Source organism: Saccopteryx bilineata, chromosome 1, assembly GCF_036850765.1.
Source record: "Saccopteryx bilineata isolate mSacBil1 chromosome 1, mSacBil1_pri_phased_curated, whole genome shotgun sequence".
In the NCBI taxonomy this organism is placed as follows: Eukaryota; Metazoa; Chordata; class Mammalia; order Chiroptera; family Emballonuridae; genus Saccopteryx; species Saccopteryx bilineata.
In genome coordinates this window covers 30,206,820-30,234,138 of record NC_089490.1, presented here as the reverse complement: position 1 = coordinate 30,234,138, position 27,319 = coordinate 30,206,820, and positions in this window count along the sequence as shown.

Genomic DNA, 27,319 nt, shown 5'->3' with positions numbered 1-27,319 from the left:
GCTGAAGATTTTAGCAAGGAAAATTAGCAAGAGCAAGAAATAAGGGGCATCTAGATCGAAAAAGAAGAAGTAAAACAATCTCTATTTGCAGATGTCTCAATTCTGTATATAGAAAATCCTTAAAAACCTGCTAAAGAAAAACTCTTGGAACTAATAAATGAGTTCAGAAAGTTTACAAGATCAATATATAAATATAAACTGTATTCTATACACTTGCAGTGAAAATATAAGAATGAAATTAAAAAACAATTCTGCCTGACCTGTGGTGGTGCAGTGAATAAAGCTTCACCCTGGAACGCTAAGGTTGCTGGTCAAGGCACGTATGGGCATTGATGTTTCTTGCTCCTCCCCCTCTTCTCTCTCTCTCTCTCTCTCTCTCCTCTCTTTCTAAAAATGAATAAATAAAATCTAAAAAAAAATTGTTTTTTAAATTCCATTCTCAATAGCATCAAAATTAATAAAATAAATTTAACAAGAGATATATATGTCTTATAAACTGAAAACTACAAAACACTGTTGAAAAAAATTAAAAATATCTTAATAAATAGAATTTATTTTATGTTAATTTGGCAAAATTAACATTGTTAAGATACCAGTGCTCCCCACAATTAAATACAGATTCAATACAATCTTTATCAGAATCTCAATTGACATTGTTGTAGAAATTTATGATTCTAAAATTCATATAAAATTGCAAAGAACCCAAAATTGCCCCAAAAAACCTGAAAAAGAAGACTAAAGTAGTAAAACTTACCATTCCTGATTTCAACACCATTACAAAGCAATGAGAATCAGGACTGGGTGGTGCTGGCACAATGATATACTATACACAAATCAATGATACAGAATTGACAGTCTGAAAATAAACCATGAACTATATGGCCAGCTGATTTAATGCTAAGGTGCCATGGTCCTTCAAGGAAAGAAAAAATCATTTTTAACAAATGGCAAGGATACAACTGAACAGCCACAAGTAAAATACTGAAATTGGATCCTTACCTCACACCACATACCAAAACTCAACTCAAGAAATGGATCAAAGACCTAAATTAGAATAAAAACTATAAAACTTTTAGAAGAGAATAGAAGAGTAAATCTTCATGACTTTGGCAAAAGATCCTTAGATTTGACACCAAAAGTACAAGCAGCCAAAGAAATAGACAAGTTAGAATTTATTAAACTTAAAAACTTCTGTGTCTCAAAAGACACCATCAAGAAAATGAAAAAGACAACACAGAGAATGAGAGAAAATATTTGTATTTATATACCCGATAAGGGATTAGTATCTAGAATATATAAAGAACTCTTACAATTCAACCATTAAAAGATAAATATCCCAATTAAAAATTAACAAAAGCTCTTCTATTAATCAACTCAGGCTGTCATGGCAAAATACTGGGTCATTTAAGCAACAGATATTTATTTCTTACATCTTCAGAGGCTAGGGAGTTCAAGGTCGAAGTGCCAGTAGATTCAGTTTCTGATGAGGCCTTTCTTCCTGACTTGCAGACAGCTGCCTTCTCACTGTGTCCTCACATGGTAGAGAGAGAGAGCTGAATCTCCCCTCTTCTTCCAGTAGAAACATGAGTCCCATAATGGGGCCCTACTCTCATGAACTCATTTAACTTAATTACCTCCCAAAGTTTCAATTCTGAATACCTTCACTTTGGGAGTTAGGGCTCTCCTAAAATATGAACATAGGAGGACACCCATTCAGTCCCTCAGATCTAGATGGACATTTCTCCAAACAAGATATGAAGGTAGCAAATAAGGCCATGGAGAGGTGCTAGACATCATTAGAGAAAAGTAAATCAAAACCACAATGGGAAACCACTTCATACACACTAATATAGCTAGAATCAAAAAGTCAGATCAGGGCCCTGGCCAGTTGGCTCAGTGGTAGAGCATTGGCCTGGCGTGCAGGAGTCCCGGGTTTGATTCCCAGCCAGGGCACACAAGAGAAGCATCCATCTGCTTCTCCACCCATCCCCTTCTCCTTCCTCTCTGTCTCTCTCTTTCCCTCCTGCAGCCAAGGCTCCATTGGAGCAAAGTTGGCCTGGGTGCTGAGGATGGCTCTGTGGCCTCTGCCTCAGGTGCTAGAATGGCTCTGATTGCAACAGAGCAACGCCCCAGATGGGCAGAGCATTGTCCCCTGGTGGGCATGCCAGGTGGATCCTGGTCGGGTGCATGCAGGAGTCTGTCTGACTGCCTCCCCGTTTCCAACTTTGGAAAAAAAAAAAAAAAAGTCAGATCACAACAGTGTTGGCAACAATAAGAATAAACCAGGACACTTACACACTGACGGTGGGAAAATAAAACAGTGCAGCCACTTTGGAAAACAGCCTTGCAGTTCCTCAAATAATTAAACATAATTACCATATGACCTAGCAATTCCACTCCCAAGAAAAATGAAAACATGTTTACCCAGAAACGTTTAAATAAATGTCTACCGCAGCAGTGTTTGTAATAACCAATCCATGCAAACACTTCATATATCCTTAAGTGAGCAAATGGAGAAACAAAATATGGTATATCTCTACAATGAAGTGTCTGAAATATATTCAGCCATAAAAAAGAAATAAAGTATTACTATATGCTACAACATAGATGAAACTTGAAAACATTATACTGAATGGAACAAGTCGGTCACAAAAGACTACCTATGACACAGTTTCATTCACATGAAAACCCAGAATAGACAACTAAATCTATAGAGGCAGACAACAGATTAGTGGTTGCCTGGAGCTAGGAAGAGGGAAATGGCACATGAAGTTGAGAGCCAAAGGGCAGGGAGCCTTGCTTTAAGGTGATAAAAATGTCCTAAAATGGATACTGGTGATGGCTGCGTGTTATCTGTGAATATACTAAAAACTACACTGCCCACAAAAATTAGGGGATCAGGGAACGTGCAAATACTCCAGTACTTTCAGCCTTTTGTACAGTGCATTTTCACCAATGAAATAATAGTTGGTTTTGCATCTCATTTGCATAATTGAACAACTTTCTTTGACTTGTCATTTGCTTTTCTGATGTCCTTGTTTAATAAAAAAAATCCAATGCTTCTTTTTCTAATCGCTTCATATTCATTTTGAAATATCCCCTAATTTTTGTGTGCAGTAGATTTCATTGTACACTTCAAATGGGTTAAATGGCTAATGTGTTTAGCATATGAATTATATATCAATAAAGATGTTATTTAAAAAAAAAAGACTTTATACAAAGTTGTTTTGGCTTGAATATGATAATTTCATATCTGATGTCCTTTGAGTTCCCTTCTTCACTTGCCAAGGCATTTTCCGTAACTATGTATGAGTCTTCGCTGATTGGCTCAGATTTCGTAGCAGGATTTATCCCAGAAATCCTGAGCCCTTCAAGAGTGCATGAGCTCCTCCAGGGAGGATTTGCATTTGCTTCTGCCAGGAGCCCAAGGACACTGTTGATCTGGGAACAACATGCTTTCCTTCAGGATCTCCAGCTTAATCCAAGAGTCTCAGGTTCATCAGCTCAACCCTCTGCAGACCTAACAGTAGTTTTCCTGGTGTCAGTGCCAACGTTGGCATTTAAGGCAGCCTCACTTGTGTGCCTGCTTTGTTTGGGTGGGTTGGGTTTATGAGCCTGGATTCTTACTTCCCTTATCTCCTGATCCTAGAACTGAAACAAAAGTCAAGTCTTATGAAGGATCTTATTGTTTAATAGGAGGAATCTTTAAAGGATGTAGATGACCATACAGCTCCAAATGGAAATCTTCCACACAGGGTTGTATATATGTTTTTATTCAACAAATATTTATTGAGTACCCACCAGATGTGATCTTCTCTTCTAAGCACTTTGTACACATTACATTTAGAATTTTTTAATTACATTTTTTTCAATTACAGCTTACATTTAAATGGTTAATTATTTTTTTAACACCACTGTCCACAGGAAATTTGTTTCATCAAATATGACTAATTGGCCTTATTATCCCTTCATTTTCTAGCATTTATGGCAATATTAGTAACCCTAGACTAGTCTTTCTCCCAAAGGAAAGCACTTTATTAATAGAACACTATATGATAGATATAGTAAAAGTAAAAGTATATATTTACAAACTAATGTATTCAGCAGAGCCATCTGGGGAAGAATTAAAAATATCAATACTGTACTAGGATTCCACTCGTAGCAACTCTGTAAGTCCCCTATAAGTTCACCATTTCCATATTTTTTATCAGCCAGATAGCCATCATGCAAACCAAAGATGGAATTATCCTCATAATTAATGGTAGTAGAAACATTGACCAAAAGTTTATCATGAGAAACATAACGCACTAAGTACCTTACCAAGATTGTCTTGTGTATTGATCTCCAGAGCCTTACAAGGAATGTATCAATGTTATTCCCACTGGACGATTGAAGAAAGTGAGATTCAAAGTGATTATATAACTTGATAAATGAACTATCTGGGCAAAGGCTAAGCTGTTGTTACACATTCAGTAACAATTTGGGCTTATTTTTCGCCTTACAATCTGGGATCAGCATAGTTGGTAGGTAGGCAACTCGACTCTGTGTAGTCATTCAGAAACCTAGAGCCTTCCAATCTGTTCCTTCACATTTCCAAGTGCGTTGCCATCATCTGCAAGCTCAAAACTAACTTGTGGGAAAAAGAGAAAGAGCCCAGAGCACGCGTGCCCGCTGTCTGAAGACATCAGCCTGGAGGAGACATTCACAGTTTCCAGAAAGAAGACCTGAGTCACACGGCCACACTTACCTATAGGAAGTCCTGGGAAATGGGCAGACAGCCATGGGCCTGACTACAATTCCCTCAGTATGGAAAAGGTGGAGAATGGGTTTTTATGGACAGTCTCTGGTGCAGTTAAAATTTAGAAACTGTCCCTTTAGTCTCTCATCCATCCATCATCTCTCATTTGGACACATTGCCTCATCTCTCTGCTTCTACTAGAAATCTCTGTATCGCATCCCTTACACAGCACTCAGAGTAACTCATGATAAATATAAGTCAGAGTGTGTCATTCCTCTCTTCAAAATCCCTGTGGCTTTTCCTCCGACCCAGAGGAAAATCCAGTCTTTACCATTGCTCACAAGCCACACTGATGCTGCTTTTGAGTGAAACTCAAGTTTTATTTCTCTCTTTGTCCCACTTCTTATTCTGTTCCAGCAACAGTGGTCACCTTGCCTTTTTTTTTTTTAATGTTTATTTTATTGGTTCTAAAGAGAGAATGGTAGAGAGCAAGAGAGAGACAAGAACATTGATCCGTCCTGTCTGGGGAAGGAACTGGCAACCTCTGAGTTTCAGGACGGTACTCCCAATCGAGCTGTCCGGCCAGGGCTCACTCTGCTTTTTTAAAAGCAGGTCAATCAAGATGCCACCTCTGAGGCTTTCTGGTTGCTGTTACATCAAGAAGCCCATTAAGAGAAACTCGTCAGAAACAGTGTCACAGACAAAGCAAAGGTCTAGGACAATTCAGATGAAAGTGCAACTGTTGTACCTAAAAAACCCAAATGCTATGCAGTGGGGCTGCAGCAAGTGGGGAAGGCGGGAGATGACGAGGATGGGGAGTTGGGCTGCGGCCCGTCCTGTGGAGCTTTGGAGGGCAGGGTGACCACTCTGGGCTTTATCTAAACTCAATGATGGGACATCAGTAAAGGTGTTTAAGTAGTAGAGTGACCTTACATAATTTAAGCTGTAAGAGGATTGTTCAGGCTGCTGTGGCCATAAGCCTGGATGGAAACAGAAAAACGATTAGAATGGCTTGTTCTTACACATTCAAATGTCTTCATCTCCTCTCAGCTGGTCTTCCCCTCACCTGCACAAGCTCTCTGCCGGATAGGCAGAGTGTATTTCTTTCACCAGGTATAACCGCTTTCCTGAATGAATGCATAAAAAAATGAATGAAGGAATAAATGCATTTGTATCTTAACATTAATACACCGTGGGCCTGACCAGGCGGTGGCGCAGTGGATAGAGCATCAGACTGGGATGTGGAGGATCCAGGTTCGAGACTCCGAGGTCGCCAGCTTGAACGTGGGCTCATCTGGTTTGAGCAAAAGTTCACCAGCTTGGACCCAAGGTCACTGGCTTGAGCAAGGGATTACTCGGTCTGCTGTAGATCCCAGGTCAAGGTCCACATGAGAAAGCAATCAATGAACAACTAAGGTGTCGCAATGAAAAACTAATGATTGATGCTTCTCATCTCTCTCTGTTCTTGTTTGTCTGTTCCTATCTATCTGTAAAAAAAATAAAAATAAAAACATTAATACACCGTGGGAGCTTATTCACAAACAATAAATATTTAGTCAGCATTAAAAACAAATCAGTTTCAAGGCACAATGCTCTGCTGTCATTAGTACAAATGAGGCTGAGGTATTCTCCTTGCCTTTAGTAAGTTTTTACTTCATTGAGAAAGATGTTATATACAGTTGTAAGTAAAACACCAGCAAGAAGGAGTTACAGGTTGTATAGAGAGTACAAAGAAATGGAGGAATTCCACTGAAAAAATTGAATAAGACTTGAATAGGTGAAAAAGGTCAGGAAGGGCACTCAGGTCTATAAAAACACACTGACTTATAATCTTGGAGCAGAAAGAGATAGAAGAGGCCCTGGCCGGTTGGCTCAGCGGTAGAGCGTCAGCCTAGCGTGCGGAGGACCCGGGTTTGATTCCCGGCCAGGGCACATAGGAGAAGTGCCCATTTGCTTCTCCACCCCTCCGCCGCGCCTTCCTCTCTGTCTCTCTCTTCCCCTCCCGCAGCCAAGGCTCCATTGGAGCAAAGATGGCCCGGGCGCTGGGGATGGCTCCTTGGCCTCTGCCCCAGGCACTGGAGTGGCTCTGGTCGCAACATGGCGACACCCTGGAGGGTCGCAACATGGCGACGCCCAGGATGGGCAGAGCACCGCCCCTGGTGGGCGTGCCGGGTGGATCCCGGTCGGGCGCATGCGGGAGTCTGTCTGACTGTCTCTCCCTGTTTCCAGCTTCAGAAAAATGCAAAAAAAAAAAAAAAAAAAAAAAAAAAAAGAAAGAGATAGAAGAAATAATTATGCCCAAAAGTGAGTTTTGAACAAGTACACCAACTTACAGTTTTATGGCCAAACAAGTGTTCTTTCAACTTCATGTTTTCCCAGTAAGCCTTTAAATCAATTTGGTAGAGATGGCGACCTTGAAGAGCCACAGAATTCTGGTGTCAGCTGATTATGGCTGGGCCAGTAATAAGATACAAAATAATAGTCAGGCTTGGAAGAGAAAATGTCTGGATCACCTGGAGATCACCTGTAAAGTCTCCTGTGCTACGCATCCCTGAAGGTGTCTGGAGCTCTTCTATCTGTCCTTCTAGCCCTGCGGCCCGCCGAACAATTTTGTGCGGCCCGCAGACTAATCCACAAAGTTCAAAATATTTTGGATAAAATTAAGTAAGCCTAGGGGCCTACTTGTATTTTTCATTTCTCTAGCATCCTAGCTAGATATTAGCTTAGTTAACAGCAGTTGTGATGCGAACTACAGTTTCTGGTCGTTTTGTGACACTGAGTAAACTGCATGTATGATTGTGCTTGTTGTACTGATTTTTTTTTGTTTTCAACTGCAGTGAGAAAAGTGTTGCATAACAGTTGCCTTTTGTAGACCTAGTGCGGCCTGCCGAACAGCTGTGATCTTGCTCTGCGGCCCACATGCTGAGTTGAGTTTGAGACCCCTGTTCTAGCCAATCAAAATACATCCTCTACGTGCATGATGGTAGAGAAAGCTGCTAACATTGAACTTCTGGGAGCAGAGCTAAGCACGCGTGTTGGGATGCTTTCCATTTGAACATTTGCAACCTGCTGCCACCCTTTTAAAAAGATCTCGTAAGTTTTCCACTAATATAAATTAAAGATATTAAATATTCACTAGAGAAAAGACAATAATTGATTTTTAATCCTAGATGTTGACAAAGTAAATAGAGTACATTCAAAGAAAGATTAGTGAGTGGCTACCATCAGGGACTTGAAAAATCTGCTGAAAATGAGTATTTGCATTTAGCATTCATCAGAAAACTGCCTATAAACTTCAACCATTTTGTGATGCTGCCAGATAAAGATGTTTTAATTTACCTTTCAATTTTCACTCTTTGTAGAGTAGCATGCTATAACATCCCATGTAGATCAAAGATGCATATGGTTTCGGGTCTGAAAGATTAGGCTAAGGATCAAGTAAAAAAGTCAACACAGTCCTCTCTGTGTCCAGTCTGAGTTGTCCCTTAGCTTTTTTCCTAACAGTGTTGCCTTGGCAACAAGTAGTTACATCAATAAATATTTTATGGGCAATGCTTTACACCTAGCACCATATCAGGGTAAGATGCATACTTGTTAGAAAGTAAGATATAGGTATTTGTATAGCTATTTAGTCTGAGAGAGTGAGAGAGACACGACACTGAATCAAAGCATTAGATAGAATCTGCACTATGGACACCAAAAAGGGAGAAGTTAAGTACAGGCAGGAGTTAGTCTGAGAAGACTTCACAGAGAAGAAAGGAACCTGCAAACAAGGTTGAGTTTATGTAGTTCCGTTAAATAAAAGAAAGCGTTCCAGCCCTGGCCAGTTGGCTCAGCGGTAGAGCGTCGGCCTGGCGTGCAGGGGACCTGGGTTCGATTCCCGGCCAGGGAACATAGGAGAAGCACCCATTTGCTTCTCCACCACCCCCCCTCCTTCCTCTCTGTCTCTCTCTTCCCCTCCTGCAGCCAAGGCTCCATTGGAGCAAAGATGGCCCAGGCGCTGAGGATGGCTCCTTGGCCTCTGCCCCAGGCTCTAGAGTGGCTCTGGTCACTGCAGAGCGAAGCCCCGGAGGGGCAGAGCATCGCCCCCTGGTGGGCAGAGCGTCGCCCCTGGTGGGTGTGCTGGGTGGATCCCGGTCGGGCGCATGCGGTAGTCTGTCTGACTGTCTCTCCCCGTTTCCAGCTTCAGAAAAATACAAAAAAAAAAAAAAAAAAAGAAAGAAAGAAAAAAGAAAGCGTTCCAGTCCAGTAAAGAGGATGGCACAAGCAAGACACAGAGTTACTTCCTCCTTCCTTTATTAAGCCGTGCAGTGATCATTTCATAAACTCTCAGTTCACACCAGGGCCAGAACCAGCATCTTCAGAGAGGCCCGAAGGACGGAGTCATGCTCCCTACCTTCATGGGACTGGCTTCAAGGGTCTTTAACTTCCTAACTCAGTGTCTGCTCTGTCATCGGCTATCGTTCGATATTTATTAGAAGGATGAGGCTTCTGCTACTTGACTAATGCGTCTTTTTAAAAATGCCCTCTATCCAGTCCACTCCTGTTCTCCTCTCCTTCGTGAGACTGTTTTCCATGAGCTGCTCTCACAGCCCACAGTCACTGGCAGGGTTATAGAGTTCACTGGGACAGTTCTGAAATCCCAGCCAAGATGTGGGGGTCAACAAGTCGATTCAGATCCACCTGAGGGCAAGTTAGAGGGTGATTATTACCGCAGCAGCCAAATATCACTGTTACCTGACACCTGGGAGACTAACTCCTGAGAGAACATTGGGACCCAGGCCACCAGCCAGGACTAAGTGTATGCTGATAGAATCATTCTCCTCTCCCTGACTTGAACTCTAAACTGTTTTAGGCTCTCACATCCATTCTGCATGAAATGGCAGCTCCAGAGAACATTGTCAGATATGATCTTGGTCTTTAATTTGCTTCTGCTTTCTCTTCCCAAAGGTATGTTCCTTCAGGGCAGCCATGGGCTTTCCAGAGCTTCCTCTCCAACTGAGTCAAGTGATCATTGCTAGAGAAAATGATACTATCATATTATCAGACTGAGTTTTTTTTTAATGTTTATTATAACCTTCTATTTCAATAGGAAAATAAAAGGCATCACTTTTTGCCATGGTGAAACTTATACCTACCTGCAAATACACATTTATTATCTTTCCTACCATTTCAACAAAGACTTGTACTTAAGACCATAGAGTTAGAGTACCAAGGTTCAAAGCCCAGCTCTACCACTTACTGTCAAAATAATAGACGGTAAGTTGTTCAGCTTCTTTGGGCCTCAGTGTCCTCAAGAGCAAAATGGGGGTAATTTTAGAACCCACCTCACTGAGTTGTTACAAGCTTTTAAAGGTAAGCCAGTGAGCACTATGATGACCAATAGAAAATATCTAAGCTGACTTTCTTGGCAGGACAGGGAGCATGCACCACTGAAGCTCACTGAAGCAGGTGTCCCCAAACTACAGCCCGCAGGCTACATGCGGCCCCCTGAGGCCATTTATCCGGCCCCCTGCCGCACTTCCAAAAGGGGCACCTCTTTCACTGGTGGTCAGTGAGAGGAGCACTGTATGTGGTGGCTCTCCAATGGTCTGAGGGACAGTGAACTGGCCCCCTGTGTAAAAAGTTTGGGGACCCCTGAGGGTCATTGAGGTTCCCAGTGGTTATACTAATTAAGAATAAAAAGGTTGTTCTCTGTATACAGAAAAGTGTGTCCACAGGTCTACATAAGTTCTGTTTTCCATTGATCAAGAAAGAAACTTCAGTCAAATTCAATGAGTGCTATGCAAGTGCAGAATTCTTAGTCATTTTTCCTGCTTCGGTGGTTTAGAACAGTTATTATGAAACATAGCATTTGGTTTTGGTATTTCCTAAATAAGTGATAAATAGAAATGTACTCTTATTCCAAGGATTATTTAATCCATGTAAGGCATTATAATAATAATCTCTCAGTAAAGGTTAACTTTTATTATTTATTACAAAACGTTTTGAATTCTGTCCTCTCTCACCATCTCAGGAAGTTCACTCCTAAATTTTTGACTCTCTCCCTCTCTACTAAGATCGTTCTTGTCAGCATTTAAATATACTCTAGAAGCTCAATAAATAAAGTATTTTCTTTTACTTAGTAAAGAGAAAGTTGAAATCCTAAACTCAATGATAAAAAAATAGACTTCTTTTATTAAAACAATCCATCTAAAAATAAAACTAGCTCTGGCCAGTGGCACAGTGGATAGAACATCATGGTGGAGCAGTGAGGTCACCAGTTTAATCTCGTGGTGGCCGGCTCTAGTTTAATCTCGTGGTGGCCGGCTCTAGCATCAGGTTGCTAGATTGAGCCCGTCAGGATGTGGATGAAAAGCAGTCATAGGTGTACAACTAAGTGGAACGAGTTGATGCTTCTCTCTCCCTTTCTCTCTCTCTTTCTCCGTTCTTGCCCCCTCCGTCTCCCTTCCCCTCTCAAACAAAATTAAATTTAAAAAAGAAAATTGTATCAACACTTCCCACTTTATACCAGGAAAATTTCCAGTTTAGCTCAAAGAGTTCAGTTTAAACAAGAAAACTGTAAGTGTGCTGTGAGAAATCATGAGGAACTCTTCAATAAACTCAGAGTGGGAAAGTCTTCCTAACTATCACACAAAGCTTAAGGACCATAAATAAAAATATTCATATAAACTTGACAATATAAAAATCAACATATCTTTAAGGTAAAAGTCACTATAAATAAATTCCAAAAACAAACAATAAACTGGGAAAATATATATATTTGCTAAGTTATATCACAAAAGACTGCTTTTCCTAACACAAAGATGGCATTTATAAACTGCTTAGAAAAAAAAAAAATCAACAAGTCCATATTTTGACGTAGGCAATTTCAAAGAGAGAAAATACAAATGTCTCTTAAATATGAAAATACATGTATGGCCCTGGCTGGACAGTTCAGTTGGTTAGAGTGTCATCCTCATTCAAAAGGGATATGTGTTCAATCCCTGGTCAGGGCACATACAGAAACAGATTGATTTTTCTTTCTCTTTCTCTCCCTTCTTCTCTCTCTAAAATCAATCAATAATTTTTTTTTTTTTTTTTTTAATGAAGGTATGTTCACCTGACCTGTGGTGGCGGAGTGGATAAAGCATAGACCTGCAATGCTGAGGTTGCCGGTTCAAAACCCTAGGCTTGCCCGGTCAAGGCACATATGAAAAGCAACTACTGCAAGTTGATGTTTCCTTCTCCTCTCCACCTTTTTCTCTCTCTTCCCTCCTCTCTCTCTAGCTCTTAAAAAAAAACCCAAAAAACAAAAAAACAAAAAACGAAGGTTGTTCAATGTCATAATTACAGAATGCAAATTAAAATCATCTTGAGCTACCATTTTTCACTTAGCAGATTAGTCGAGGTTAAAAGACACATAACACTCTGTGTTGATGAGGTAATGGGGGAAGAGGCATTTTCACATTGCTGGTGGGAATGCAGATGTGCAATTATGAAGAACAATTAGCCTCTGCCAAAATCCCAAATACTTTTTCCCTTTGGTCAAGCAAGTGTTATTTCTAAACATTTATCCTGCAGATCACATGCATATATTTTCAAATTACATGCACACACTCCTCCAAAATGCCACATGATAAGGGTACTCATTGCAACATTGTTTGTAAGTGATAATATTAGAAATAAAGATGTCCTTCATCAGTAAGCATTAAATCAACTATGATGCATCTACACAAAAAGAATAAAATTCCAGCTCCTCCTCCAGAAACCTGTAACTGTTATCTTTTCCTCACACTCAGCCCCGGACTTTTCATTCCCACTCTCTCTGGCCTCCTCCATTGCCATGGCTTTAAATATGTTCATAGAAAATGGCTAATTTCAGAAACCTAATCATCATCTTTGATATTTTGATTTCCCTCGTTGCCTTCATCAAATACCATTAAGCTACCATAAAAGTATTTTTTTTTTTTTGTATTTTTTCTGAAGCTGGAAACGGGGAGAGACAGTCAGACAGACTCCCGCATGCGCCCGACCGGGATCCACCCGGCACACCCACCAGGGGCGACGCTCTGCCCACCAGGGGGGCGATGCTCTGCCCGGGGCCTCGCTCTGCCGCGACCAGAGCCGCTCTAGCGCCTGGGGCAGAGGCCAAGGAGCCATCCCCAGCGCCCGGGCCATCCTTGCTCCAATGGAGCCTTGGCTGTGGGAGGGGAAGAGAGAGACAGAGAGGAAGGAGTGTGGGAGGGGGTGGAGAAGCAAATGGGCGCCTCTCCTATGTGCCCTGGCCGGGAATCGAACCTGGGTCCCCCGCACGCCAGGCCGATGCTCTACCGCTGAGCCAACTGGCCAGGGCCATAAAAGTATTTTTTAATAATTTTTAAAACAGCTATATTGATGTATAATGGACATGAACTATACTGCAGGTAATTCAAGTGTATTCTTCAGTAAGTTGATATGGTATACACCCAAACGGTCACTACAATCAAGATAATAAATATACCAAAAATTTTTGTAATGCTCTTGCATAATCTCTCTGGTGCACCCACCCTACCCCCCCCCCCCCACTTTGCCATCTTCAGGAAGTTACTGATAAACTTTCTGTCACTATAGCTCAGTTTGAATTTTCTAGAATTTTATAGAAATAGAATCATACAGTATAAACTCTTTTTTATGGCTTCTTTTACACACTATAATTATTTTGAAATTCATCTGTGTTGTTGCATGTATTAAAAGTTCATTTCTTTTGTTGCTGAGTATTCCATTGTATGGAGATACCAGTTTATTTAAGCTCACCTGTTGGAGAACATTTTAATCTTTTCCACCTTTGGCTATTACACATCAAGCTATTATGGATGCAACAAATAGATGCATCTATCCAGTTTTCTTCTTCACTTAAAAATATTTCTTCCTTCTATTTTTAGTGCCTCCCCTAGTCAACCACCATCTTCAATAAGTAGGTATAAGGGCTTTTTAACTGATTTTCTATCTTCTACTCTTCATCTTACCCAATCGATCCTCCACCTTACAAGTTATCTTTGTAAAAAAGGACATTAATGCATATTCCTTGTAAAGCCCTTCAATGACCACCACTCCCCTCTTTCCCCACCCACCCAGTATTCTAAGAATAAAATCCAAACTCCAAGCCTAAAAGCCTTATACAGCCTGACCTCTCTCATTTCATCGAGCGGCAGCACCTCTCAGGCTTGTGCTTCTTGACCCACATGATCCTTCTCTCATTTCCTCAGAAGCCCTAAAATCTTTGTACGCCCCATATTTTTCCCATGTTGTTCTTTTTCCTTGGAATTTTCTTCCTCACTTTATCTGTCCTGCAACTTCTCCCATTCTTTCTTTAAAGAGAAAGCAATAGTAGAATATAAAAACAGCCAGCTAAATTTTCTCCCGTCCTCGAAGAGGATGAAGAAGTGGAGCAAGGATTCTTTGATCTAAGGAAGAAGAAAATAAATGAGGCCAAAACCCACATAAATCCATAATGTTGATACTCAAAGTGCTAAATGGTAAGACCTGGGAGAAAGGGCATCACTAAATCTTTTCATAAAGGTTGTGTAGAAGCAACCAAAAATAAAATATATATGACTGAAAATAATAAAGAATATGAAAGATAGTTTTGAAGAAATATATAGTATTAAATGAAAAGAGATGAAAATTATTAGAGAGAGATTTACTAATATGGAATATAGACAAGGGAGAATTAATATAAATATAGTTGACATGCTTAAGGAAAAGAAGCAAATTAAAAGATAAAAAAGAGCCTGACAAGGAGGTGGCACAGTGAGGAAAGCGTTGATGTGGGATGCTAAAGACCCAGGTTCGAAACTCTGAGGTTGCCGGCTTGAGAACAGAATTATAGACATGATTCTATGGTCATGGACTTGAGTCCAAAGGTTGCTGGCTTGAGCAAGGGCTCACTGGCACAGCTGGAGCCCCCCCCCAGTCAAGGCACATATGAGAAAGCAATCAATGAACAACTAAGCTGCCCCAACTGCAAGTTGATGCTTCCAATCTCTCTCCCTTCCTGTCTGTCTCGAGAAAAAAAAAATTAAATAAAGAAAAAACAAAATGAGCAAATAGTAAAACAAAAACCCTGAGAAGTCCAGTCAAAATGATACACGTAGGTAAACATTGTGTTCACCTCTTCCCACGACTAGAATTACAACTAACTATAGAACAACCATCATTGAGAATCACTTGAAGACTAGCTGAAGAGAATTTCTATAACTAAGGATATAAATAAAAAGCAACATCAAGACTGGAAGGAGGGACGGGAACATGGAATGGATAGATTGTACACTGATGGTATGGTGATTAAGAATTAGGAGGGATGTCTTGGAGAACAAGGGATCCCAGCCCCTCACAAGGCTCTCCAACCTGGGGCATCCGTGCCAGGAAGAGGAGTCTTTATAACATCTGCTTGTGAAAACCAGTAGGAATTGCATCTGGGAAAGGGTTGTAGGAGAACACGGTGCTTCCCTTAAAGGGCCAGCACAAAAACTTACTTGCTCTGAGTTCCAGTTCAAGTGAAACAGCTCAAAATACTAAGGACATATAGGAAGAAATGATATTGACTAACTTCAGGGTGATGTTTTAAGGGGCAGGAGTCCAGGCAACTTTCTTCAGGGATGAAAGTGCTGGCAGGTGCCACTGTTCCTTTGGTGAGTTCTCCTTTCAACCAGCCAGCCTGGTGTAGTATAGGTGGCCACCATAGCTGTGTTCTTTATTAACCTGGCTAACACCATTTGCCCAGTCTTAGTAATTTTCTAAGACCCTGCCACACCCAACTTGTTCCCCTGGCTTGAGCTTCTTCCAGCAGCTCTTCTCCCACACAAGCTATCTGCTTTGACTCATGCTGAAGACTTTCTCCAAATCTTTCAAAGACCTACAAGTACAAACAAGCAGCAGCCAGATTCAGTGTGCCTTGTACCTCTTTGTAAGTGGTCCCATGCTTAGCACAAGCAGAGACTGATCTCAACTTGCATGGTAACTCCCATCAAGTGTATTCAAAGCCCGACATAAGGAGTAGCCAATCTTGACCTGGAACATAACTTTACCTAAGTGACCACAAGCCCAGCAGAAGTGGAAGCTGGCCTCAGCTCACATCATGGTGCCCACTAAAGGACCCCAAGCCCGTCACGAGAGGCAGCCAGCCTTGGTTCACAGCATACCTCTCCCAGGTGCCTCCAATCCCAGCACAAGTGACAATTAATCACAAATTACTCTGTGAGTCCTACCAAGAGGCCCCAAGCCAGGCATGATTGGTAGCTGAACTTGGCCTGCCTCAGAGCCCCTCCCCAAAGGCCCCAGATCCAACACACCTGGTGGCCACACACCTGGTGGCCACACACCAGAGTATTACACAAACCAGCTCCACAAATGACACAGCTAAAGTGTGGGGTGAGCTAGCACCAGAGTGCTACTAAAATAACTCCCACTCCATGTGGTCAACCTACACACAAGAGTTCATCTGATGTAGTTATGGCCAGCCCTCACAGCCAGTCAGCATGAGGGTCAACTTTACCTACTGACATAACAACGGCAATCAAGGCCCAACTACAACAGGAGGGCATGCACAACCCACACAAGGGACACCCCTGGAGTACCTGGGTCAGGTGACCAGGAAGATTGCACCACTAGGCTTCACAAGACACCCACCATATAAAGCCACTCCGTCCAGATAGGGAAACATACCAGATCTACCTAATATATAGATACAAACACAGGAAGTCAGCCAAAATAAGGAGACAAAGAAACGTGTCTCAAAGGAAAGAACAGAACAAAACACCAGTAAAAGAACTAAACAATATGGAGACAATCTACCAGACAGAGTTCAAAACACTAGTTATAAGAATGTTTGAGGAACGTAAGGGAAGACTAGAACTCTGAGAATTTACACAAATATAAAACATTTTAAAAAAGGAGATGAAAACATTAAAAAAAAAGAACCAGTAAAAAGTGAAGAACCCTGGGCTTGCCTGGTCAAGGCACATGGGAGTTGATGCTTCCAGCTCCGCCCCCGTCTCTCTCTCCTCTCTCTCTCTGTCTCTGTCTCTCTCCTCTCTAAAATGAATAAAAAATAAAAAAAAACTTTCTGAAAAAAAAAAGCGAAGAATACAGTGACTGAAATGAAGAGTACATTGAAAGAAATCAACAACAGATTAGATGAAGCAGAGAATTGAATCAGTAAGCTGAAAGATAAAGTAGTGGAAAACACACAATTGAAACAGCAAAAAGGAATCCAAAATAAAATGAGGATAGTTTAAGTGACCTCTGGGACAACATTAAGTGCACCAACATTCATTATCATAGGGTTACCAGAAGAAGATGAAGAGAGAGATAAAGATCATAAATCTATACGAAGAAATAATGATGGAAAATTTATCACATGATGAAGAAAATAGACATAGAAACCCAGGAAGTGCTAATCATCCCAAACAAGATGAAATCAGAGAGGCCCACACCAAGACACATCATAATTAAAATGTCAAAGTTTAAAGACAAAGAGAGATTCTTAAAAGCAGCAATAGAAAAGCAATTAGTTATGTACAAAGGAGCCCCCATGAGACTGTCAGCTGATTTCTCAACAGAAACTCTGCATGCAGAAGGGAGTGGCATAAAATATTCAAAGTGGTAAAAGGCAAAGATCTACAACCAAGATTTCTCTACTCAGTAAAGCTATAATTTAGAATTGAGGGAGAGATAAAGATTTTTCCAGATAAGAAAAAGATAAGAGTTTAACACCATTAAACCAGTATTATAAAAAATGTTAGCCTGGGCCCTGGCTGGTTGGCTCAGCGGTAGAGCGTCGGCCTGGCGTGTGGGGGACCCGGGTTTGATTCCCGGCCAGGGCACATAGGAGAAGCACCCATTTGCTTCTCCACCCCCCCTCCTTCCTCTCTGTCTCTCTCTTCCCCTCCCGCAGCCAAGGCTCCATTGGAGCGAAGATGGCCCCGGTGCTGGGGATGGTTCCTTGGCCTCTGCCCCAGGTGCTAGAGTGGCTCTGGTCGCGGCAGAGCGACGCCCCAGAGGGGCAGAGCATCGCCCCCTGGTGGGCAGAGCGTCGCCCCTGGTGGGCGTGCCGGGTGGATCCCGGTTGGGCGCATGCGGGAGTCTGTCTGACTGTCTCTCCCCATTTCCAGCTTCAGAAAAATACAAAATAAATAAATAAATAAAATAAAATAAAATAAAGTTGCACCTTTAAAAAAAAAAAAGAAAAGAAAAGAAATGTTAGCCTAATCTGTGTTAGTGCAGTGGATAAAACCTGGGTGGGATGCTGCAGTCACCAGTTCAAAGCCCTGGGCTTGCCCAGTTAAGGCATATGTGAGAAGCAACTACAAGTTGCTTCCCACTCTTCTCCCCTGCCTTTCTCTCTCTCTCCTTTCTCTAAAATCAATAAATAAAATCATTTAAAAAATGTTGAAGGGACTACTTCAAGAAGAAAAGGTAAAAAATAGAAATAAAAAATATAGATAAAAAAGAATTCTCACTGACAAAAGCAAACAGAAAAAGTAATGGCTCAACCAACTGTAAAGGTAGTACAAAGGTTAAAAGACAGAAATAGGAAGATCATGTTTAATTACAACAGTAAATTAAGAAATTCATATAAACACACGCACACAAAAGAAGTAAACAATAATGACAAGAAGCATTAATGTGGGAGGGAAATGTGTGTAAAAATTGTAGTGATTTTGTAATGTGTTCAAACTTAAGCATCCATCAACTTAAAATAGACTGCTATAAACATAGCTTGGTATATACAAAGCACATGGTAACCACAAACCAATTATTTATAAAAGATATATAAAAAATAAAGAGAAAAGAATCCAACCATAACACTATAGAAAGTCATCAACATACAAGAGAATAAGAAAGAGAGAACTACAAAAACAATCAGAAAGTTAATAAAATAGCAATAACTACATACCTATCAATAATTACATTAAATGTAAATGAACTAAGTCTCTAATCAAAAGACATAACATCATGAATTAATTAAAAAACAAGACTCATACATATGCTGTCTACAGAAACCCATTTCAGAATGAGAGACACATGTACACTGAAGTATAGAGACTGGAAAAGGTATATCATGTAAAATAAAATTTTAAACACTCAGGGTAACAATATTTATTTCAGACAAAATAAACTTTAAAACTAAGGCTATAATAAGAGACAAAGAAGGGTAATTCATAATGATAAAGGAATCAATCCAACAAGAGAAAATAATGTTTATAAACATTTATGTACCTAATGTATGAGCACCTCCTTAAATATAAAAATATTTACTGATGGACATAAAGAGAGAGATCAACAATAAGACAATAAGAGTAGGGGATCTAACACCCCATTGACATCAATGGATAGATCATCCAGACAGATAATCAGCAAGAAAACAGTGGCTTTAAATGATACATTACACTAAATGAATTTAATTGATACTTTTAAGACATTTCACACAAAAGCAGCAGAATATACATTCTTTTCAAGTATACATTGAACATTTTCCAGGTAGACCACATGTCAGGCTATAAAACAAGTCTCAATAAATTGAAGAAGGTTGAAATAATATCAAGCATCTTCTCTGATCACAATGGTATGAAACTAGAAATCAATTACAAAAATAAAATTGAAAAACAGATGAACACGTGAGGCTAAATAATATATTACTAAACAATAAATAGGTTAATAAGATCAAGGAAGAATCAAAAGATACCTGGAAACAAATGAAAATTAAAACACAACAACCAAAAATATATGGCACATAGCCAACGCAATTCTAAATGGAAAATTAATAGCAATATAAGCTTACCTCAAGAAACAAGAAAAAAATCTCAAATAAAGAATATAACCTTTCATGTAAAGAAGTATAAAACACAAAAGCAAATACAGCCTAAGTGAGTAGAAAGGAAATAATAAAAATCAAAGTAAAAATAAACAAAATAAAGTCTATAAATAGAATAGAAAAGATTAATAAAACAAAGAGCTGGTTCTCCAAAAAGATAAACAAAATTAATATACCTTTAACTAGGCTTATCAAGAAAAAAAGAGTACTCAAATAAATAAAATCAGAAAGAATAAAGTAAAAAGTAACACCACAGAAATACAAAGGAGTATAAAAAAATACTACTAACAAACTTATAGATACAGACAACAGTCTCATGGTGACCAAAAGGAAGGAAGTTTGGGGTTAGTATTGTAAAAGGCAAAGAGGATAAAATATATGGTGATGGAAGATTATTTGACTTAAGGTGGTAGACACACAATGCAGTATACAGATTGTGTATCAAAGAAATGTACACTTGAAACCTATATAATCTTATTAATCAGTGTCATCCCAATAAATTTAATTTAAAAAGGCAAAAAAAAAAATGATATAAAGGAAAAAATAAATAAAAGGCATCCAAATTGGAAAGACATAAAAATATCATTATTTGCAGGTGATATAATATAATAGAGAAACTTAAAGATTTCATCAAAAATTATTAGAGCTAATAAATAAATTCAGTCAAGTGTTACCATACAAAGTTAATATTCAAAAATCAGCAGCATTTTTATACAACAGTAATGAACTATTTACTAGAGAAGTTAAGAAAACTATTCCATTTACAACTGCATCAAAAAAAATAAAATACCAATGAATAAATTTAACCAAGGAGGTAAAATAATCAGAGAACTATAAGGATTAAAAAATGAAATTGAAGAAGATGCAAAGAAAAGAATGTATATACCATGTTCATAGATAGGAAGACTAAACAGTCCTGGCCAGTTGTCTCAGTGGTAGAGTGTTGGCCCAGTGTATGGATGTCCCAGTTTTGATTCCCAGTCAGAGCAACAGGAAAAGCGACCATTTGCTTTTCCAACCTTCCCTCCTCTCTTCTTTCTGTTTATCTCTCTCTTCACCTCCCACAACCAAGGCTCAGTTGGAGCAAGTTGGCCATGTGTGCTGAGGATAGCTCCATGGCCTTGCCACAGGTTTTACAATTTCTTGGTTCCTAAGCAAGAGAACAACGACCCCAGATGGGCAGGGCATCACCTGGCAGGGGGCTTACTGGGTGGATCCCAGTTGGGGCACATGCAGGAGTCTATCTCTCTGCCTCTCCACTTCTCACTTAAAAAAATAAAATAAATAAAAAAGAATAAACATTGGTAAAATGTTTATACTATCTAAAGCAATCTACAGATTCAATGCACCCCCTATCAAAATACCAATGGTATTTTTTACAGAACTAGAACAAATAATCCTAAAATGCATATGAAACCACAAAAAATGCTGAGTAGCTAAAACAATCCTGAGAAAGAACAAAGTTGGAGGTATCATACTACCTGATATCAAACTATACTACAAAGCTATAGTAATCAAAATAGCACACAGTACTGGCATAAAAACAGACACACAGATCAATGAAACAGACTAGAGAGTCCAGAAACAAAACCATGCTTCTATGATCAACTAACCTATGGCAAAGGAGGCAAGAACATACATGGGATTAAGACAGTTACTTTAATAAATAGTCTTGAGGAAACTGGACTGATACATGCAAAAAAAAAATGACACTAGACCATTTTCTTACCCCTTATACAAAAGTAAACACAAATGGATTAAAGACTTCAATATAAGATCTGAAACCATAAAAGTGCTAGAAGAAAACAGAAGCAGTAAATTCTATGATGTCACTCTCAGCAATATATTTTTGGATATGTCTCCTTGGGTGAGAGAAAGAAAAGAAAAAGAAACAAATGGGACTACATTGAACTCAAAAGCTTTTTGTACAATGAAGAAAACCAGCAATAAAATGAAAAGACAACCTATTGAATGGGAGGAGATACTTGCCAATGACATATCTGATAAGAGGTCAATATCCAAAGTATATATATAAAATATATATATATATATATATATATATATATATATAACCAAAACAAAACAAAACAAAAACAATCCAATTTAAAAATAGGCAGAAAAAAATATGGGCAGAGGACCTGAATAGACATTTCTTCAAAGAGGACATGAAATGGCCAATAGACATATGAAAAGATCTTCCACATTACTAATCATCAGGGAAACAAAAATTAAAACCACAATGAGATATCGCCTCACATCTGTCAAAATAGTTATCAATAAATCAACAAAGAAAAAGCATTAGCAAGGATATGGAGAAAAGAAAACTCCATGCACCATTGGCAGTCACTATGGAAAATAGTATGAACATTCCTCAAAAAATTAAGCATAGAATTACCATATAAACCAACTTCTGGATATCTTTTTGAAGAAATCCAAAATGCTAATTCAAAAAGATATATGCATCCTTATGTTCACTGCAGCATGATTTACATTAGCCAAAATATGGAAACAACCTAAATGTCCATCAATGGACAAATGGATAAAGAAGATGTATGTATTTCCCCATATATAAGATGCTCCTATGTATAAGAGTTACCTTAATTTGGGGGCCTGAAATTTGAAAAAAAAATGTATTACATAAAGTTATTGAACTCAAGTTTTATTCATCATAAAATTCATACAACTCCTCATCACTGTCAAAACTCCCATCCATTAGCTTGTCCTCATCTGTGTCTGATGATGAAATCACTGTCTTTCAACAATAAGCGCAAAAACAAGCGCGGAAAAAGCAGGAAATACAAGTAAAAAAATCTACAACCGTTGTATAAGACGCACCCAGTTTTTAGACCCCAATATGTTTGAAAAAGGGTGCGTCTTGAATACATGGGGAAATATGAGGTATATATAATATGGATTATTACTCAGTCATAAGAATAAAATCTTGACAACATGGATGGACCTAGAGGATATTATACTAAGTGAGAGAAGACAGAGAAAAACAAATACCATATGATTTTACATGTATGTGAAATCTAAATAAAGTAAACATGCAAAACAAGCTCATATATACAGAGAACAAATTGGTGTTTGCCAGATGTTAGGGGGTGTGGGGGATGGGAATACAAATAGTTGAAACAGAATTAGGAAGTTCTCAACTCCACTTTGCACAGAGACATGACATACAATCTTGAAATGCAACACTCCAGATTAAGAAAGACAATTCATTAACCTTTGTCCCCTGTCACCTGTCCCCTGGGATGACCCTTAATAACCTACCTTTCTTGGTATTCATGTCCTGATGTAATCACCTCCCCTGGAGCATGGGCTGAATCTAGTGCATGGCTTCCAATCAACAGAACACACAAGAAAGTGATGGGATGTCAATTCTGAGCTTAAATTATAAACAGCTGTGATTTCTGTCCTGCTGGTACTCTCTGGCTCTGCTCTCTTGCGGACTCTGGTGGAGCCAGTGTCCATGTTGTACACAGCCATATCAAGAGGCCCACAGGCAGGAACTGTGGGAAGCCTCCGGGCAACAACCACGTGTGTGAACTTAGAAGCGGACCCATTTCAAACTGAGCCTGGAGGTGTCTGCAGGTCTGCTGACACCCTGGTGGCCTCGTGGAGGAACCTAAATCACGGGACCCAGGTGAGCAGCGCCAGATTCCTGACCTGCAGAAACTGCAAGGTAATAGTGTTGTTTTAAACTGCTGTCAGTCGTGTATTGTTATACACACCTAATGCACCTGTCTCATGGCAAAAGGATTCACTGTAGAATGTCTACAGATATGAAAACCTATGAATTCAAAATATGCTAAGCCTTTCCAGGAATCAACTTACTCTCAATTTATTTTTTCACAAACACTTCTATTGCACACAGCATATTTCTGATGGCATGCATAGCAGTTACACTCATCACCCAGAACATTCTTTAAACTTTTTAAGTTAAAATTTGATTGAGAATTACCTAAATTTCTCTATTTGTCTTTCCCAATCATTGTTATTGCCCTGTGAAGTCAACTTATTAAAAACAAGGAGGGGAAGGAGTCAAGAAGAAAAAGAGAAAGAAAGAGAAGAGGAAGAAACATTAGAAAAAGTCATCAGATTTTCATTGGCCATGAAAGATTTACAAACTAAAGTTTTAAAAAATACTTTGCCTGCCAAAAAGAGTTATTGAGAAAGACAATGTTTTTTACATTGATGTCTGTTCCCTAGGGGGCGCAATATATCATCTCACCTATTAATTGCTTTATGAGTCCCTTTGATAGCTTCAGCGCTCTGCTGTAACAGTTCAACCGAGGGGAATCTTACAGAAACTTATAGACTACTTGGGGAGACTGAATAAGCATATATGAAGGTATTGGGCCATCAATAAAATGGCTCACAGAGGTAAGAGGTAATTCAATAGTTCAGAAAAGAGAGGGATCTTTGGGAACTAAAGAAATCTGAGGAGGCTTCCTGGAGGAGGAGGACTTGCAACGGAGATGGACTCTGGGGGTGGAGAGAAGCACAAAGTGGGACACAACAGAATGACAGAATGACTAAGAAAAGCGAGCACGTGTTGAGGTGTGTTAGAATCCACTGGAGTCCAAAAAGACCAGTGTAACAAGCTTTATTGAAAGGAAGAAAGAAACCCTGCTGGGCTGACTTGTAAGGGAGAGTCGTGAGCCAGGCACAGCCTGGGACCAGGTTTTAAGGGTTAGGGGAGGAGGAGTAGGAAGGGCTGTGGGTTTTGCAATCATCCAGGACTTCTTGGCTTGTGATGTCAGACGTTTCTTTGTGGTTGGTCATCTGCTGCAAGCCCTGAAACGAGACTTACTGGCAAGTTAAAGAAATGAAACCCAAGAAGGTGTACCTCAAAAGCAGGCTGAAGATGAAGAATGTCCCCAGTCCAATGCTATGTATCTGATCACTGTAATAATACTAATCACTCATTTCATGCCTACTACATGCCAAGTACTATGGCAAGTGCTTTGCATATATTATCTCATTTACTCTTTATAAATAAGATTCTTATTACATGCCCTTTACAAACAAGAACACTGAGGGGCTCCGAGAGGTTAAATAACTCACCTGAGATCACAAACTAATATATGTCAGAGCCAAGATTCAAGTCCAGATCTGACAGATACCAAAGCCCAAGCTCCTGGCCATGATTCCATCCTGATGTCAGGTACAGAAAACAGTGAAATAAACTAATTCTGAAACTATTCTGCAACCTCCTCATTGGTAAGTGCTGACAGTCCCCTAGTGTCCCACCGACTGGTTAGTGAGCGCAGATCAAGCCCAGGGGGGCCCCCCAGTGTAGGAGGCGTTTCTAGTCTTGCCCACACTACTCTCCAGAGGTAGGACTCGCAAAGTCACTGCCGCTTGGTTCCTCTGCAGTCTTTAAGGTCAAGGTCACCTCTAAACAATATGTGTACTATTTGTTTTGCATGTAAAAGGCTTACTTCTTGTGATTGTGCCAAAAATATCCTGACACAATGGTGGATTGTTGATTTGAAACATTGTTTTTGTTTTGTCTTGTAGCTGAGCTACTGATCCCACAGTCTACAAAATATGCCTTTGTTCTCCTTGGATGTAGCAACAAATGCAAGTAGGTAGATTGCTTTAAAAATTATGTCATGGCTTATTACTTAATATCATGCTTCTCACTTTGGGCTCAAGGAGTACAAAGCCTCAAGGCCAAATGGAAACTGCAACTTCATTTTGCAAAAAAGATGAATAATAAAAGAATGAGGAATTCTTAGAAAGCTGAGAGGAGACTTATTTTCATTAGTCCTAATTCAACTTCCAAACCTCACCTGGTAGTACCAAATCATTCTATAAAGAGAAAATAGCTCACTCTCTCCATAGACTTCAATATTACTTTATTCCAAGGAAAATGAAATATTTCAATAGCTTGTGTACTATAATTGGACTATGTTCAGTTGTTGCTCCTTTCTGTATTGCTCTTTTTTCCCCCCTAATTGGCTTACTGAACTCAGCTTTGCAATATTCCCAAAGCTGCAGTACTGTGTTTAATCTATTTCTATAGCAAAATAAACTGCTTTCCTCCATACTTAAATGGAAACCTCTTCTTACTGTTCCCATCCACTCTATTTATTTTTAGGATGTCATTCCTAATAAAAGCTTTTTTTTTTTTTTTTTTACAGAAAATGAGAAACAAACAGCTTGGACCTTCTGATGTAGATTGATGAGAATGTTCTAGATTATATGTGGTTAGATTACAGCTGCATGTTGTAAGAATCTGGAATGAGGCCTGGATTTCATTCTATTCCAGGATTTGGAATCGCATTCCCTGTATCCTTTTAATCTAGAATTTGGCATCTCATTGGAATACTGAGGGAAACTGTTAAGTCAGAAGCTGAGAGGCTGGATTTTTAACCTACTAGTAAGCTAGCACGTGAGCCTGCTGCGGGCTTACACACCTGTGCTGACAGACCACCCCCCTTTGGATCAGAAACAAAGACTATTTATTAATCACAACATAATCAGCAGCCAAAGCAGTGTTTTGCCCTGGATCCCAAAGCCCCAACCCCTACAGGGTAATGCAGTGAGGACCAGATGGTACCCTGGTCAGCACTGGGGGTATCCGGGAGATGAACCTTCAAATCAGGAAAGACCAACTTATATAGAGTTGCTGGTGACCTGCCTATTCTCCTCTCTGGAGAAAGAAAGAGGACTTACCTTTCCTCTGGAATGTAAAACAAATCTCTTCAGGGACAGAAGGCCGATTTTACTCTTCTGCACCGTGTCTGCAGAAGGAGACATTTCTAAGCTTTATTTCTGGCTTCCAAGGCCATTTGCTTTTCAAACACATTTGAACAGATAGTCTAAATAAAGTGTAGGAACGCCATAGCGAATTGCCTTCCCACACAGATAGGACGGGGGTTCGAAAGTAAGTGCTGCCTCCCAGAAAACCATTTAGCAGAAACAAAACCCACAAGCCTCTGGCCCTCCCCAACCCCAGACCAGCCCACCCCTGCGTGCTCTGGGTTCCAGGCATCCCAACGCGACCGCGGAGGGGAAGTGGAATCCCAAACCCTGCACGACTATAACTGAAAATCAAAACGGCCTGGCAGAGAGGAACAAATTTCAAATTCAAAATCAAGAGGACAGGAATCAGGGAAATCAGGAAATAGGGTCAAGTGGTGCTTAGGAGAAAATGGTTTTTTAAGACAATTTTAAGGCTGATCTGAATGACTCATTGGTTTCTTATAGGATACTCGTAGCCTTGGAAAAGGTAGGGAAGAAACTATTTAGAAAGCTTATCAACAGTGTCCCTGGAGTCTAGAGATCGCTAAAAGAGCCTTTGGGTTCACCCGAAGGAGAAACGGTATTATCCAAGATGGATTCAGAGAGGAAGACAATTTATCTGTCACACCCATGTCCACAGACCACACAGCCTGTGTCCTTCTGAAGGCGGAGCGCTCGGCCAGGAGACGGTCACATCAGCAGCTCCCATAGTCTGAAACGGAGCAGGCTATCGTTCACAGCCCAAGGTACCAGCCAATGGACTGCCTGACAACACAGAAGCGGTTCTTTGGCAAGAACAGCTTTGAAACTGGGTTATGCTCTCGGCAACACATCCCCGAGTGTTCCTGAAAAATTGGAAGCATCTTGTCTGGGAAAGAGGCATTACCTCTATTTTCAGCTCAGGTGTTCTTTGCCGGCATTCACAAGCTGGGCAGGCAAACAGCCAAGAAACAGTCTCTTTGGACTTTTCCTTTGCTGAGAAAAAT